The sequence below is a fragment of the Panthera tigris genome, chromosome B3 (genome assembly GCF_018350195.1).
Source record: "Panthera tigris isolate Pti1 chromosome B3, P.tigris_Pti1_mat1.1, whole genome shotgun sequence".
NCBI lineage: Eukaryota > Metazoa > Chordata > Mammalia > Carnivora > Felidae > Panthera > Panthera tigris.
This window is the reverse complement of record NC_056665.1, coordinates 6,956,307-6,972,635: the sequence shown is the minus strand read 5'-3', so window position 1 is coordinate 6,972,635 and position 16,329 is coordinate 6,956,307. Positions and strand designations below refer to the sequence as shown.

The window sequence follows — 16,329 nt, the reverse complement described above, 5'->3', positions numbered from 1 at the left end:
GAGGGTCCTTCCAAATCGCGGCCGGGGAGCAGGGGGCGCGCCCTGCCCTCTCGCGTCTCCCCACCCCCCCCCTACCCCGGGCGTCGGCTGCACACCCCGCGCCGGGAGCCCGGGCGCCCCGTCCGGCCACCGCGGGTGCGGGTGCGGGCACGGGCACAGTCCTCCGGGGCCCCTCTGACTGCGGAGCCGCCGACCGCATTGCAGCCCTTCCCGCGCCTCTGCCTCCCGCCGGCCCCGGAGCTGCCGGCTCCTCTCGCGCCCTGCGCCCCGGGCGGCTTCCCCAGCGGCGCGCCGGTCCGGAGCCGGGGTCCAGCGCGCTCCAGACGCCTCCGCCCTCCCCTCCCCCGCCGGCCGCCCCTCGGGTCCCGCGGGGGTGGGGTTTCCCTCCCCTCCCCCGCCCGCCCCTATGTATGTGTCACCGCGCGCCATGCCCGCCCGCCCGCCCACCCGCCCACCTACCTCCCCGCCGCTCCAGAGGGGGCTCGCAGAGCTGAGGACGCGCGCCACGCCGCTCAAGGTCTCTCTCTCCGCGCGCTCGCCGGCCGGCATCTGACGCGGGTGCCAGGGGCTCCGGGCACCTTGCAGTGGCCCTTTCCTCGGCCAGCCGGGACTCCGCAACCCAGTCGCCGCCGCCGCGGCGGCCACCGCCCGAGGGGACCCGCGGACAAGACGCCGGCAGGCGGAGGGGTGCGCGGCGCGCGCGCAGAGCGTCTCCCTCCGCTGCGCAGCGAGACCCGGGCCTCGCGGCCCCAGGAGCCCCCGGCTGCCTCGCCAGGTGCGCGGCACTGAAGTTCTCGCGGAAGGGAGTCCAACTCTTCGAGGTAACTGTCTCCTTCCCTTCCGGGGCGCCCGGCGAGCCGGCAGCGGAGCCGCGGCTGGGGGGGCTGCGCTGCCTCGGTCTCCCCTCCGAGGAGGCGTGCGCCGGGGGCTCCCGACCGTTGCGTGCGCGGTGCAGTTGAGCAAACTTTCCGGCTGTTGCAGACTCCGCGTGAAGGGGGCAAACGAACGCGTGAGGAGGGGCTCTCGTCTGCCGCCGCCCCCCCCCCCGAAATTCAGGACTAGAGGACAGGGAGCTTTTACTCCAAACTCCCGTGTGTTTTCAAGCCGTAGGGTCCGGAACGAGCCCCGGTTGACATAGCAGCCGCTTTCGAGTCGGGGGTTCAGATGCCCTGTGCTACTTTTGAGCTGGAGAAGTTGCTTCATCTTTCTGAGCCTTGGCCTGTTCTGCCTAGAGGGAAAGGGGAGGCTTTTTGGCAGGATGGCTGGGGGATAAACGAAGTGACACGGGCAGCGTGTCAGGTACGCAGCAGGTGCCCAAGCAGAGGCTGCGCGAACCCATTGGTCCCACTTGCTTGGCCACTTGGCCTGCCCCAGGAGTCGCAGGGTGCCCAGACGGGTGGGGGAGAGCTGGGGGGGATTGGCAGAACCCAGGACCGGGCCACTGAGCTGCCAGCAAGGGAGACGAGCTCTGAACATGCCACCAAGAAGGGACATCTCTCAAGGAAGAAGAGGGGAAATGAGGACACATGACCATGGGCAGTTTTGCTGTCTCTGGGTCCCTCTGCCTCTGAAGCCAGTGATGGTGGAGACTTTCTATCCCTGGGGTTGGGTGGACAGTTGTCGAATGAACCTGTGTTCTAGGCCAGAGCAAACTGTGGGGCGGGGGTTCGCCTCCTCTTGGGAGACGGGACCCAACCCAAACTTTCCCATCATTCTACTCCTTGCAGTCCTGAGCAGGGTTGTGATAGGATTCTTCTAGGGTCTCACCACTGAGGAGCCCAGGTCCCAGCATTCCGATAGGTGCATATGTCCCTGTTGTGTGGGGGTGGTGGCCAGGAATAAAGGAAGATGCAAAGCTGAGCGGGTTAGTGTGGTGTTTCAGGTCCCAGACACTGAAGTGGGTGGGTATCTGACAGTCTAGGAGAACCCCGGACCTTGGAAACACATTGGAGAGAAAGTGAACCCAGAAAGATGTGATGACTTTCTAAAGGTCACCCATGACTTACCGGAAGGGCAGGACTCCTCCAACCCAGGTTTTCTGAGGCCCTCGTCAGTTGCTTGTCCTGATTCAAGAGTTCCGAAGTCTGGGCTTTTATTCTTGTGCCTTCCTTGCCTCTGGGTTGCCAAAGGAGAAGAGGCGATCGGATTGCCTGTGCCCCTGGGCACGGTGGTTTCAGGAGGTGTAGATCAGTGTCAGTCACTGAGCCTGAAAGAGACTGCCATCAGGGAGAAAACCCCCGAGGCCACGGGGGAGAAAACCCGAAGGAGGGGGGTGTTTCTACCCCGAAGGAAAAGAGCCCTCTGATTTAAAAAGTTTCGGATGAAGGCATTATCAGAAGGAAGAAAATGTCTCTCAAAGAAAATGCTGGCGTGTTTCAGGTTACATCGAGCTTGAGTTTAAATTAGATGTATTTCTGTGCAGCTTCTCGTGCAACACCTGGTTCCTTCATTCATTCTCCGGTAACTAGTGAGCGCCACCTAGGTGCCAGGCTCTGTGCTCAGTGCTGGCCCGTAGCGGGTCCTCAGTTAACGGTAGCTGTGATGACACAAGCACTTAGCACGGTGCCTGCCACGGGGCAAGTCCTCAGTAACTATTTGGTATCACTATTATTATGACTACTAATTTTAATATTCAGGAGACATTTTTCTTTTCCTAGAATTGTCCGTGAAAATCCTACTTAAGTTAGGATTCTTTCTGTATTATTTGAAAGCCCTCTGGTCAATATAGGAGTAAAGAATCCAGAGCGGGAAATGACAGAAATATTCTTAATTATTTGCAAGGCGTCTCTGTGCGCTCGAGTGGCGAGACCCTGTGCCGTCTGGTGTGGGCCGCACCTGACTCCATGCCCCTTCTCACACCCACGCACACATTTCACCCCTGCGCCCCCTCTCACCCACACCCCTGCATGCTGAGTGGGGCACCCTCCATCCCCACATGCCCAGAACAGATTGTCCAACTCCCCAGTCAGAGAGAGAGCTTCAAGATAGTTGGTGGGGGAGAGCTGTGAGGGTGGAAGCCTGCCGGGCAAGGCAGACCTGCGTTCACATCCCAAGTCAGCCACTTACTGGCTGCATGGTCTTTGAAGAGGTTCTTGCCCAGATCACAGGAGGCACCAGAAACCTGAATTCCTCCCCTCTAACGGTTTCTAGGCCCCCTTGGGGTCACAAACTGTAAGCTCAGGAGATTACTGATTTAGAATATTCTAAAACCGTAAAAGACTGTGTGTCCTAACTTTTTGTGTGGAATTTTTTCATGATGCCTTCTAGAACCTGGTCCCTCCCAAGCCCCTTCTTGTTGGGCATTGGGAGGGCCTCAGCTGAGCCAGGGGAGGCCCACGGGCCCCTGCTTGGAGTCTCACTTTCAGTCTGTCTCTACTCCTGTAGGGACATGTAGCATAGAATGTGTCCATCGGCAGTTTAGGGGGGTGTAATGACATAGGATAGAATAATCTCATAGTGCCTCTCATGCAGTAACAATAAGTATTGTTTCTGGAAGCTTCTATTTCTGTTATATATTTCGCAGTCCTCTCTAAGTGTGTATGTGTGTATAATATACACACAATATATACAAATTTGATGTTTATGTGATGTATTTCTTACTGCGGGTTGTGGTCAAAAAAGTTGGAAAGACACTGATCCTGATAACGTTTCTGTCTCTGAGAAATGCCGGCCTCGTGGCTCTGGCCGGCAGGTGCCCGTATATTCACACCTGGACTGGACCATTAAGCATCTTGGGAGTGGAGACAGGAAGGGGTGGAAGCTGGGGGTAGGAGTGAAAGTCAAGTTCAAGGCAGAGGGTCCAGAATCAGAGAGGAAACAATGCATGGAGGACAGACCTACTTGTAAGTGGAGCAGGAAAGGTGACAGGGCCGATGGGCTGCCCTGGGAAAGGGGATCTATCTGTGGGAACATCTGGAGACAGGAGTCATCCTCTCTGCTGTCACCAGGCGGCCTCTTGGCCGTGCTGTGGGCCTTGACAGGAGCTTCACTGCTACCCTCCTTCCTTGAGAAAGCTCTGTTCTACCCATTCTTTTGGGTGAAGGGGGGCTGTGGCATCTCCCCTGGCTACTCTCCTCCCCCAAGACCCGTCCTGAGAGGAGGTCTGGGCCCCTGGGTGTGGTTGCAGATGGAGTCAACATTGCAGGGGAGGAGCTGCTGGGGGGTGGGGTTAGAGGGAGAGCTGGAGTGAGCTGGAGTGAGGCAGAGGGAGGACCAGAGAGAGGGGGAATTTGTAGGGAAAACGGGAAAACGGTTCCTTTTTTCAAAAGTTGAATCCAGGGCAAGGACGGAAACCGTGGAGTTTACTTTTAAAAACTCAGAGCCTCCTTGTAAGCGGCTGAGTGTGTGTGTGTGTGTGTGTGTGTGTGTGTGTGTGTGTGTGTGTGCGCGCGCGCGCACGAACATACTAGGAGGGCGGGCCCTGCGGGCTGGCCTGGACATATGAGAGGCGACTTTTCTCCCTCTCAATGGCCTTATAGTGTATCCTAAAGAAGCTTTTTGTTAAACTCATGAATCGGTGGATTTGGGGTGTGCGATGCTGGCCATCACGATTTGGATATTTGGTTACCTTTGAGGTTACATGTTTTTCCTTTTAAGACACACACCCAAAAAAGGAGCCACCTCTCCTGCGTCAGGTCTGTTTGGTGCAGGCCTTGCTCGTCTGTCTGTGATTGATTTGACTTGAGGGGTAAGGGTATGAAGGAGAAACTCAGGACTGGGCGGATGTGTAATCTCCAGCCTGGCAGACGGCGCCCCCTCAGCCCCACGACTCTGGGCCTGTGAGGTGGAACATGGAAGTTCCCAGACCACGGACATCCAGGGCCTTCAGGGCCTGTGATGACCCTCATGGAAGAGATCACGAAGGGGATGGAGGCCCAGATAGGAGAAGGTGCACGACCCAGGCCGGCCCAGAGCAGGCCAGAAGGATCTGGATGGGAACGTAGGCCATCGGGCCCTCATCCTGAAACATACCATGTCCATGGAAACCGTTCATTCATTCTGCCTTCAGCAGCATTTGCTACGTGCTACAGGCATTGCAGTAAGGGTGTGTCGAGAATTCACTCTCCCTGCCCTCCAGCTGCTCATGGTCTAATGGGCAAGACAGGCTATAATCAACTTGACCCTGACCCCGCATTCCTATCAAGCAGTGGTTCTCAACTGGGGAGCTGTTTTGCTCCCCAGGGAACATCTGGCCTTGTGTGGAGATATTTTTTGTCGTCACCCCAGGGGAGGCGTGATGGTATTGGCATCTAGTGGACAGAGACCAGGGATGTTATTAAATATCTTAAAATGCACAGGACAGTACTTTCCTCCTACCGGTAGGGAATTCTCCAGCCCAAAATGCCAGTAGTGCCAAGACTGAGAAGTCCTGCTCCTGACCTCCATTTACTTATTGGGCCAGACTATGCCCAACTGTGTGCGACAGCGGGAAGACTAGAGGTGGGAGGGCAAGAAGGGAGGGTTTGGCAGGCAGTGAAGAGCAGACAACAAGAGAAAGAAAAAAGCCAGGCCGCAATGGTAAAGTAGAAAGAACGTGGACCTTGGTAGCCCAGATGTAGGTTGAAATCCCAGCTGTGTGCCCTTGGTCAAGTCACTTGTTCTCTCTGAGCCTCAGTTTCCACATCTGGGAAATGAGACTTGTCTGATGATTGAGAGAGTTCAAGATAAAGCGAATAAAGGACATGGCACAAAGTAGACTTACAATAAAACAGCAACTGCTGTTATCATCTTTGAGGCTTTTCAAGGTCCCACTGTGGAAAATTACAGCACCAGCAGGTGTGGACGTGGGATCACGAGGCCAAACAAGGTTGCTGTTTGGGGCACGGTTGCCACAGTAATGCCTTCTGGTTGGTGGGGGGGGGGGGGCTGCTGTGTGTGCAGCACCTCCCCGCCCCCCTGCACACACAGCTCCCAGCAAGGGGTGAGAATCAGGGGGAGGGGCTTGCTCCAATGAGAAGACCAATGTGTGCATCCTATAGTGTGGGCAGTGGGAGAAGCGTTGGACTTGAAGCCGCTTGAACCGGGCACTGACTGGCTGCATGATGTGGGCAAATTGCTTTGCCTCCCTGAGCCTCAGTTTTCTAATCTGTAAAATGGAGACACGAAGGCCTGCTTTCTCAGGGCAAGATCCAGGGAGAAATTACTTCTAGGGAGGTGCCTTGTAGGGGGGGGGGGGGCATCTATGAAGCCTAAGCAGGAATATTTTCTTTCTTTTTTTTTTCTTAATTTTTTTAATGTCTTTATTTATTTTTGAGAAAGAGAGAGTGAGTGGAAGAGGGGCAGAGAGAGAGAGAGAGAGGGAGACATAGAATCTGAAGCAGGCTCCAGGCTCTGAGCTGTCAGCACAGAGCCCGATGCGGGGCTCAAACTCATGAACTGTGAGATCATGACCTGAGCCAAAGTCAGACGCTCAACCGACTGAGCCACCCAGGAGCCCTAGCAGGAATCTTTTCTATCTGGTGTGCACTGTTCCTAATCCAGTGCCTGGCACACACAGGCAGCCTGGTTGAATGAATGAATGAGCAGACCCTGGCGCTATAAATTCCTTGCAATGCTTGAGAGAAGCTGTCCCACACTTTGCCTCTCCTGCATCCCAAGCAAGCCTGAAGAAGCCAGGACCTATGTAGTTCCCAGTGGGTACCAGGCTCAGATTACAGCACCGACAGCAGCGCCCTCTAGAGGGTACTGCAGTTACAGCAATGGAGTTGTGCCAGCCACCAGGATGGAGCCCCACTGGGAGTGGGGGTAACGGGGAGACATCAGAACAGAGGAAGCCCAAGCTACTGAAAAGAAGCTGATCCAAATCAGCATCAGGAACCTGGAGACTTACCTCAGTGCAGGCACATCCATTTTCCCATCTGTGCAACAGGGCCTTTGCTCCACCACGTGGAGTGGAGCTTACAATATATCAAGGCCTAACTGAAAGTCACTAGCCAAAGGAGTGGCTGTGGGAATTGCCAAGCTTCCCTGAGCCTCTGTTTTTAAGTCCTGAAGCATTAGATCAGAAAGGGACCCAGGGGACACCTAAATAAATCACCCATGTCCTTCATTATGCAGATGAGGAACCTGAGTCCTAAAGAGGGAGTTCGGGCTGCTCTCAGCAGAGCCACGGCTCCCATCAGGGCTGCTTCCATGTCACCTGTCACATTCAAACTAAAAGGAGGCACCTGATCACAGAAGCACTGTGCCCACCAGAACCCAACTATGGACACACTTCATCCTGGGGCCACCCATTGTCTACCCTTGGGCCACCTTCTGACTCGGCACCTCCCGAGCCCTTGCTGGTTCCAGGGCTGCTCTGGGGAAGAAAGCTCCTATAGGAGAAACGTCCAGGGCGAGGAGAAGCCCAGCCTCCCAGCTCCCTTAGAACACCTGGACTTCCCGATCCCAGCCTCCGCCCTTGATCACATCCAGGGGGTTTTCCCCAACCAAACCTGGACCTTGGCCTGACCTTCCCCTCCCTACTCCCCTCCTCCATCAGGTGCTCCAGGTGGCTCGGGAGAACACCTGGATTTTAGGATGACTCAGGAATGTAGTGGATGTTTGTCAGCTTTACAAGGGACTGACAAAGGGAAGCTGGGTGCCATCATCAGAAGTAGCCTCTGTCCCTAGAATCGGAGGCATTTGAGAAGCTTTGGAAAAAATGAGATTCTGCTTGGGAGGGGAGGAGAGGGGAGGAGAGGAATCTGTGCTTTGCAAAATCACGCCAGGTGATTCCAATGCAGTCCAGTTTCTGAACCCTTCGTGTAAAGCCCAAAGCAGTTCCTCTGGGTGCATTTGGTTCTAAGCCATCTCCTTGTAGCCCTGCCTCTGGGGGGTCACCTGCCCTCCCCCCGCCCCCCTGCAGGCAGAACTACAGCGTTTGCCCCCAGTGTGTCCTTTAGGGGAATGAGAAGGTCAAAGCCTGCTTCTCTGTCTCCTCCCTCCTGCCTGAGACAGGGGCCCTGCTTCCTTCACATAGTTGTCCTTGACCCTGGATTGAAGTACATTTGTCCCTAGAGGAGGATGAAGCTAGGCCAGGGTTCCCACGGTGGAACCCACAACATTTCCTGCAGAGATGGTCAATGCTCATTTCTTGGGAAAAGGGTCTCATCCCTGAGTGTCAAACAGAACAAAATGCACCCTTTTTCTGCAGGAATTCTCAGTATGTTGGTGGATATTGGAAATCTCCCAGAGTTTCTTACACCGAATTTGGCCAGGGAGCTCTCCTTGCCTAGAGAGGACTGAGGGTCTACAGAGATGCTGATTTAAGCAATCAGCCAGGGCTGATCCTGCAGCAGGAATGAGGCAGCTGCACCAGGGCCCCAGGGGCAGACAGAGATGGGGAGGACTTAAAAACTTAAATCTCAAACACCCGTCACTGACCCAGCAAGCCGTCTCCACCCCCAGAGCAAAGCGGTGCCCGCCCTCTCCTTTTTCCACCTCATACCTGCCACCTTCTCTTTAAAGGCTGGCCATTTTAGTTCCATTGTTTCCCGGATTGAAAAACCTGGGAGGGAGGTGGAGCACCCAGTGTGGTCTCCTTGGGGATGGGAGAGTCCTGCCTGCAGACACGTTCTTGCTGTGAGCCTGGCTGGCCCCTCCCAGCGCGAGGGCCAGTGGCCAGCGGCCTGACTTGGAGGGCCAGTGCTCTACTTGCTGTGAGCCTCCAGGGGGCGCCAGTATAATGGACGTTCCATCCCCTGTGGAGTGAACTCCCGGCCCCTGGAGCTGAGCAAGGAAAAGCTGTGTCTGCATGCTTGTCTCTGTCCCCTGTCCTCATCGCTACAGCCTTGAGTGTCACTCCCAACCCAGCCCCACACAGTTCATCAGGGGGCTGCTTCACCTTCTCTGGGCCATTGATTCCCCTTGAAGCAGCCTCGTTCTGGGACTCCCCCTTCCAACCCGCAGTGACTTCTGCTTTTCTTGCTTTGCTAATGTTTTAGCAGAGTGGGTCTCCCTGGTGTGGGGGGACCTGACTGCATAAAGGGTCTCCACACCCAGTCCTGATGGAGAAGAGTGCTGTGGGGCTAGGTTGGGGGTGGAAGCACCTTTATTAGCCAAGAAAAGACCTAGCACTGGCTTAGACCTCACCTCCTACTTCTTCCCCTGCCCACCTGCCCCCCCCCCCTCCTGTCTGCTCTAATCCAGCTGCCATCTCAGTGGCCCAGGGGCCCCAGGGGCTTACCCACAGGGGTCAGTGAGACTCACCTATGCCAGGGAAGGCTCCAGCAACATTCAGTGGCTGGAAAATTGTGACTAGTCCAGCCCCCTCCTTAGTCACTGCAAGTGCGGTATGGAGTGACTGACCCTTAGATGCTTGCAGCAATCAATCAGGCGATTTGCACATCCCTCCTCAGCCTTCTGGGGATGGCAGAGGCTCTAGGAAGACCTTCCACACTTGGAATAAAGCCCAGTCCCCTTCCTTGGCCCGGAGGCCCTCAGGCGCTTGTCTCCCCTTCCCCCTCAGCATCCTGATTCACCTTCCCCTCACCCACCACCCTCCAGCAGATCCCACTTAATTCCTGCCTTAGGGCCTTTCGCCTCCTAGCCTCTCCCACCTGAAGCTCTTCCCACTTGGCTTTGCAAGGTTGACTCATCTTGGTCATTCGGGTCCAAATATGACCTCGTCCGTGAGGCCTTTCTTGACCACCCAGTTGAAAGAAGATGAACACATCCCGTGTCCCAGCAGCCCTGAGTTGCACTGTCTTTGCAGCTTACCACCGTCTAAAAGGTCCTGGTTGGTTGGTTTTCTTGGAGGTTGTCTGCCCCCGCCCCAGCCCCACCCAACCAAAAGCTGCACAAGACATCATGCAGATGATCTGACCAGATCATCTTGCTGTGAGACTCCAGAAAATGCTTAGCACACAGTAGGTGCTCAGTACAAGTGTGCTGACCAGACAAATGACTTCAGTACTTTTCAAACTGTGCTCCAGAGAGTCTAGAGTGGTGATGGGGTGTCTGCAACACCCCACAGGGGCCACAGGGGTGAATAGAGAGGTGGCAGTGATTGTAGGGGTCCCCATGTCAGATTTGATCAGAGTGACCCTGATTTTATGCCTTTTGGAAGCCACTGTTATGGGGCTTTCTACTCTTGTCAGAGATAAGAGAATGGACATCTGAAAAGGAGGATGTCCGGTAGAATGCTGAGTGAAATAAGCCCATCAGAGAAAGACAAATACCATATGATCTCACTCATAGGTGGAATTTAAGAAACAAAACAAGCAAGGGGAAAAAGAGAGGCAAACCAAGAAACAGGCTCTTAACTACAGAGAACACACTGCTGGTCACCAGAGGGTAGGTGGGGGACGGGGAAAATCCGCGATGGGGATTAAGGAGGGAACTTGTCGTGATGAGCACCGGGTGATGTATGGAAGTGTCGAATCACTATATTGTGCACCTGAAACTAACGTAACGCTATATGTAACTATTCTCGAATTAAAATTAAATTAATATGTCCTGCCTAGGGGCATATGGCACTGGATAGTGTCAAAGCTAGAACTAGGTCCCAACTTCCTAACTCCCAGTGCTCTTTCCAAAGCAGCCCCCACCTATCCCGGCCACCTCAGCAGCCCCATCTCCCGCTGGCTGTGGCTCAGAACGGCCACCAATGGGATCCAGCTAAGGAGAGAAGAAGCCACGTTCCATATGCCTGCCTCCCCGCTGCCCCTGGCCTCCCTTAGTAGTTCATGATAACTCGAACATCAAGGGGGAGCAGCTGCTTTTAGGAATGAATTTATATTTTTAGGTTCTATCACTGGGCTACCCAACATGGGCCACGGGCCTTCTGACATTTCATTTCCAAGCTGCGGTGTCCCAGCGCTCCCTATGACATGGAGGAGGCAGGCCAGACACCAGGGATAGGACGGAGATACGGTTCCCTGGCCTGGCAGAGTTCAGGGTCTTCATGACCCTGAAGATCTCAGTGGGCAACCTTTCTCAGCCTTCCCCATCCACACTGAACGCTGAATGGCGTCTCTCCCCCCGCTGTCCTATGCGCCTGTCCTCTCAGACTCCCCCACCGTGGGCCTCCATATCTCCCTCCAGCCCTATCTTGTCTTTCTTTTGCAATGGAGGGTCCAGCACATAGTCGCCTACGTTTTATTCCCAGCCTCCTTCCTGATTGTAGCACTTGCACTCCCTGAAGAATCCATCAGGCTCTTGTCTTGTACGAGTGGAAGTCAGGCAGATGAGCTCAAGGTCCAGTTTGGCCAATTCACCAGTGGTGGGAGCTTGCCAGATTTGACTGGTCTCAGTTTCCATATCTGTAAATCAGGTATACGGTCTCTTACCTCTTGAGTTTGTTGGGAAGATAAAATAACAGAGGTTAACCGAGGTACCTGGCCCAGAGCAAGTGTCCTCGAAGCTGTAACTGATGTTAATCGTGAATATCCCCGGGTCATTCCTGGTATCTGAGAACGTGGGTTGGGTGGTCATGTGACTGCCTCTTTTTGCCCAACCTGAAGTTCCTCAGCTCCTTTCCTGACCACTTAGGCTCTTTTTTTTTAATGTTTATTTATTTTTGAGAGAGAGACAGAGCATGAGTAAGGGAGGGCAGAGAGAGAGGGAGACCCAGAATCCAAAGGAGGCTCCAGGCTCTGAGCTGTCAGCACAGAGTCCGACGCGGGGCTCGAACTCACGAGCGGCGAGATCATGACCCGAGGTGAAGTCAGATGCCAAACCTACTGAGCCACCTAGGCGCCCCTGACCACTTAGGCTCTTAAGGCAGCCATGCAAACTTGGAACACAGAGGGATGTGGGGAATACAAGAAGAGGCTTATGCTTTTGCCACCCTGAAGCTAACTGGGGAACAGGCAGGTCCCCTAATCTACCCCCCGCCCCAGCCCCGGTAGCTGCAGCAAGCCCTGTTGTACCGAGGGGCCCCCACCACACCATTCCAGGGGGTGTTGTTCCATTATGTTCCATGTGTAGGATGCCCTCCGGAGTGGGGCAGCGCACAGCCCCTTGCAGCTTTGCACAACAGCCCTGATCGTACCCATTCCTTCTGCTGCCCCTTGGGACTGCACCACACCTACAAAGCAAGAGATTCCTTTTCAGGTGTTCTAACTGCCACCAGCTTTCAGGAGGCAGGCAGCTTTCAGGAGGGAGGGAGGGGCTGGTATACTAGGACCAGGAGCCGCTTCTGGCCCCTCTGATCTCCTGCTCCAGGCCCTGTCGTTTCCTCCTGGAACTGGGGGAGCTAGGAAGTCTAACTGTCCTGGGAGAACCTTCGGTGGTTCTGAGCGTGTTAAGACAGCTGAACAGCCTCAGTTGTGCCTCTGTTGAGACATCAGCCTTTCTTGGTCCTATGTGGACACTAGGAGAAAAGAGGCTCTGAGTCTCGATGGGCCAGAAAACTCAAAGAAACCTTCACTTCTGGGTTTTTGTTAATAAAATCCAGACCAGGATCTGGGATAGGTTTCTCCCCTCTCCTGGCTCCCTAGAATACAGAGAGCCACATTGTCAATCAGTGAGAACAGAAAGGGAAATGGAAGGGTCTGATGATGACGTCAGGGTCAAGGAGCCAAACCAAGAAAGTCACAAAGATTGAGTTTAAAGGGGGCTCCTGGGTCACTCAGTAGGTTAAGCGTCTGACTCTTGATTTCAGCTCAGGTCATGATCTCACGGTTTGTGGGATCGAGCCTTGCAGTCAAGCTCTGTGCTGACAACGTGGAGCCTGCTTGGGATTCCATCTCCTTCTCTCTCTGTCCTTCCCCTGCTCACATTCTCTCTCTCTCTCTCTCTCTCTCTCTCTCAAAATAAATAAATAAGCATTTTTTTAAAAAGTTAAAAAAAATATTGGGTTCAAAGGGCAGTTGAGAAAGATCTAGAAAAATCCATCAAGAACAATCCTGGTGAGGCACCTGAATGGCTCAGTTGGTTACGCATTTGACTCTTGATTTCTGCTCAGGCCATGATCTCACAGTTCATGGGTTCAAGCCCTGCATTGGGCTTCGTGCTGTCAGCATGTGGAACCTACTTGGGATTCTCTCTCTCTCTCTCTCTCTCTCTCTCTCTCTCTGCCCCTCCCCTGCTCATGCTCTCTCTCTCTCTCTGGCTCTCCAAATAAATAAATAAAAACTAAAAAAAATAATAATAATCCTGGTCTACACTTGCAGAGCCTGCTTGGGGTTCTCTCTCTCCCTCTGTCTCTGCTCCTCCCCCTGCTCGTGCTCACTCTTTCTCTCAAAATAAATAAATATTTTAAAAAAGAAGAAGAAAAGAAAAAAGCAATCCCAGGGATCCTGGCTGGCTCAGTTGGTAGAGCCTGTCACTCTTGATCTCAGGGTTGTGAGTCTGAGTCCCACATCGGGTGTAGAGATTACTTAAAAATAAAATATATATATAAAAAAAAGACCAATTCCAAGGCATGACGCCTGAGTGGCACAGAGAAAAGAAAGGCAGGAGAGGGGCTCCTGGGCGGCTCAGTCGGTTAAGTGTCTGACTCTCGGTTTCAGTTCAGGTTGTGATCTCACAGTTCACAAGTTCAAGCCTGGAGTCGGGCTCTGAGCTAACAGCGTGGAGCCTGCTTGGGATTCTCTCTCTCCCCCGCTCTCTCTCTCTCTCTGCCCCTTCCCCGCTCATGTGTTTTCTCTCTCTCTCTCAAAAATAAATAAGCATTAAGAAAAAAAGGCAGGAAAGATTTAGGTCAGACATGAGAAACAATTTTCGAAAGAAATCGAAATCATCCTGAGGTTGACTACCAAGTAAGGTTTGGCAATCTCCTTTTTCAGAAGTGTTTTCAGGAGTAGTAGTAGCAGTAGTAAAAAAGTTACCTATTAGTTTCCTGGGCTGCCACAACAAAGCACCACAAAGACCACAAACCGGTGGCTTAAAATGACAGAAATGTATTGTCTCACTTCTAGCCAGAAGCCCAAAGTCAAGGTCTCTTCGGGGCCATGCTCCCTCTTAAACATGTAGAAGAGGCTCCTTCCTTGCCTCTTTCCAGCTTCAGGTAACAGCCCGGCCAGTTTTTGGCATTCCTGGGCCCGCCTTGTCTCACTCTGGCCTCTGCCTCCGTGGTCACATGACACTCGCCATGCGGGCCTGGGCCGTCACTCACCGTTTCCCCTTCTTCTGAGGACGCCAGTCGTACTGGATTCAGGACCCATCCTAATGACCTCACCTTAACATGACTACGTCTGCAAAGACCCTATTTCCAGATAAGGTCACATTCACAGACTGGGGCTTAAGGCTTCCACATCCTTTTTGGGGGGTGGGGAACTTGGTTCAACCCATAACACCCTTATTGACATGCTACTGTATTTGGTACTTGGCTTCATTTCTGAGATGTACGGGAAGTTCTATCAAATTAAATAAATGACACGTCCTCTGATTCATCAGTGCTTTCATGTAACCAGAGACTGGGCATGTTGAGTAGAAAGGATTTAAACGTTGTCACATAACCTGGAGCAGCAGGAAGCTCTATGAAGTAGGTCTGATTATCCCCATTTTGTAAATGGTGAAACTGAGGCACGACTGATAAGCGATAGGGCCAGGATTCGAACTCGTGACTGTCTGATTCCAAAGTTCATGGTTTCCAGCTATTTCATGCCTAGAGAGAAGGTGAATTTCTCAGATTGGACCCAGGCAAAGAGAAGCAAAGGGGCTTGTCGCCTAGTCTGGGGCCCATCCATCACGGTGTATGTCCAATAAAGCTCTGCTCATTCTGGCATGCCATGCCTGTGAACATCATGGGCATTCGTTGGCTCACAGACAGGATCACCTTTGGGAGAGAGTCATGAGCTGGAGAGACCTTGGACCCAGAGTCTGTTGAACACCTAACTGTAACAGGAGAAAATACTGTCTCTCAGTACATTCCCCAGAGTTTTAATACATAGAGAACTTTCTCCTCTCCTCCAACCCCCACCCCCACTCCCTCCCCACCCCCATCCCCTGCTGGCTATCACCTTGGTCACTGGGGAGTTTATTGGCTTTGACACACAAGCTCCAGTTCTAATGGCCTGCCAGGGCTGGAATTTATTGTCTCCTGTGGTTGTCCTGAATGCAGATTTTTTTTTTAAAGCATATAAAATTTCATTTTATTTTTGGAAACACTTTTCCTTTGAAAAACAGTAAAGGGCATCATAGAAAGTTTAGGAAATATAAACACGCAAAAATGGAAAAAATAAAAATCTACCATAAACCTAACACCCAAAGATAACCAGAGTTAAATCTATGTATATCTTTTGGGTCTTCCCCGCCCCGTGAATAGACACACACTAAAAGGGAATGGAGTTGTGTTCTGCGTAACATTTTGCAGTTTGCTTTTTCGTGTGAGCGCGTTTGCAAGTCAGTAAGCGGTTTTCCATAATTAGAACATTCTATGTGCCAGGCTGCCTATGGGACACAGTGGGGAATACACAAGGCGGAGGAAGTCTGCCCTGCCCTCGAGGAGAGCCCATGGTCCCCGTGGGAGAAAGCCATGTCTGCAATGAAAACTAAGTATGAAGCAGAGAGCCCCAGGCCTTGTCCCAGCACGACGGCTGTCTGTGCAGCTGTGGGTGGATTTTTCCACCCTCCTTCCAGCAGGGAAGGTAGGCACTGCTGCTCTACCAAGCTAAGATGGGTATGAGGCTCAGCTACCGTGCAGTGATAGTTACTGAGAGAGAGCACGCTTCCATGAGGAAGTCTGCAGGTGCCTGGGTGGCTCAGTCGGTTAAATATCCGCCTTCGGCTCAGGTCATGATCTTGAGATCTGTGCGTTCAAGCCCCGCGTCGGGCTCTGTGCCGACAGCTCGGAGCATGAGGAAGTCTCCAGACTCTCCCAGGTCTGGGGCATCTGTACCCTGCAAGCCGGAGACAAGAGACTCAAATTTGCTTCTCCCAGAGAAGGCCTCACTTCCCTTGTGCCTCTCATGGTATGGGCCTCTTGAAGAGCCAAGCATGTTTCTAGTTTTAATAAGTATTGCTCACATAAGATAGCCCTTCTCACAAGCCAATTAATTCATCTGCTGCTCAGATAAAGAAATAGCCCAGGGGCACCTGGGGGGCTCAGTCGGTTAAGCAAGCATCGGACTCTTGATCTCAGCTCAGGTCTTGATCTCAGAGTTGTGAGTTCAAGCCCTGAGTTGGGTTTCACACCCAGCGTGAAGCCCACTTTAAAAAAATTAAAAAACAGGGGCGCCTGGGCGGCTCGGTCAGTAAAGTGTCCAACTTCGGCTCAGGTCATGATCTCACCCTTTGTGAGTTCGAGCCCCACATCGGGCTCTGTGCTGACAGCTCAGAGCCTGGAGCCTGTTTCGGATTCTGTGTCTCCCTCTCTCTCTGCTCGCACTCTGTCTCTCTCTCTCTCTCTCTCAAAAATAAATAAACATTAAAAAATAAATAAATAAAATAACCCAGCCCAGA

General features: G+C 53.1%; 1 protein-coding gene across 2 annotated transcripts in view; it reads left to right on the top strand.

Annotated features, from left to right (window-relative positions):
• Positions 1-516: 516 nt before the first annotated feature.
• ACAN (aggrecan) overlaps positions 517-16,329 on the top strand; it is a 67,134-nt gene continuing 51,321 nt past the window's right edge. For both annotated transcript variants that reach the window (XM_042988090.1, XM_042988089.1), the window contains exon 1: positions 517-821. The gene's annotated coding sequence lies outside the window, so the exon portion shown is untranslated. The remainder of the gene's footprint in view (positions 822-16,329) is intronic.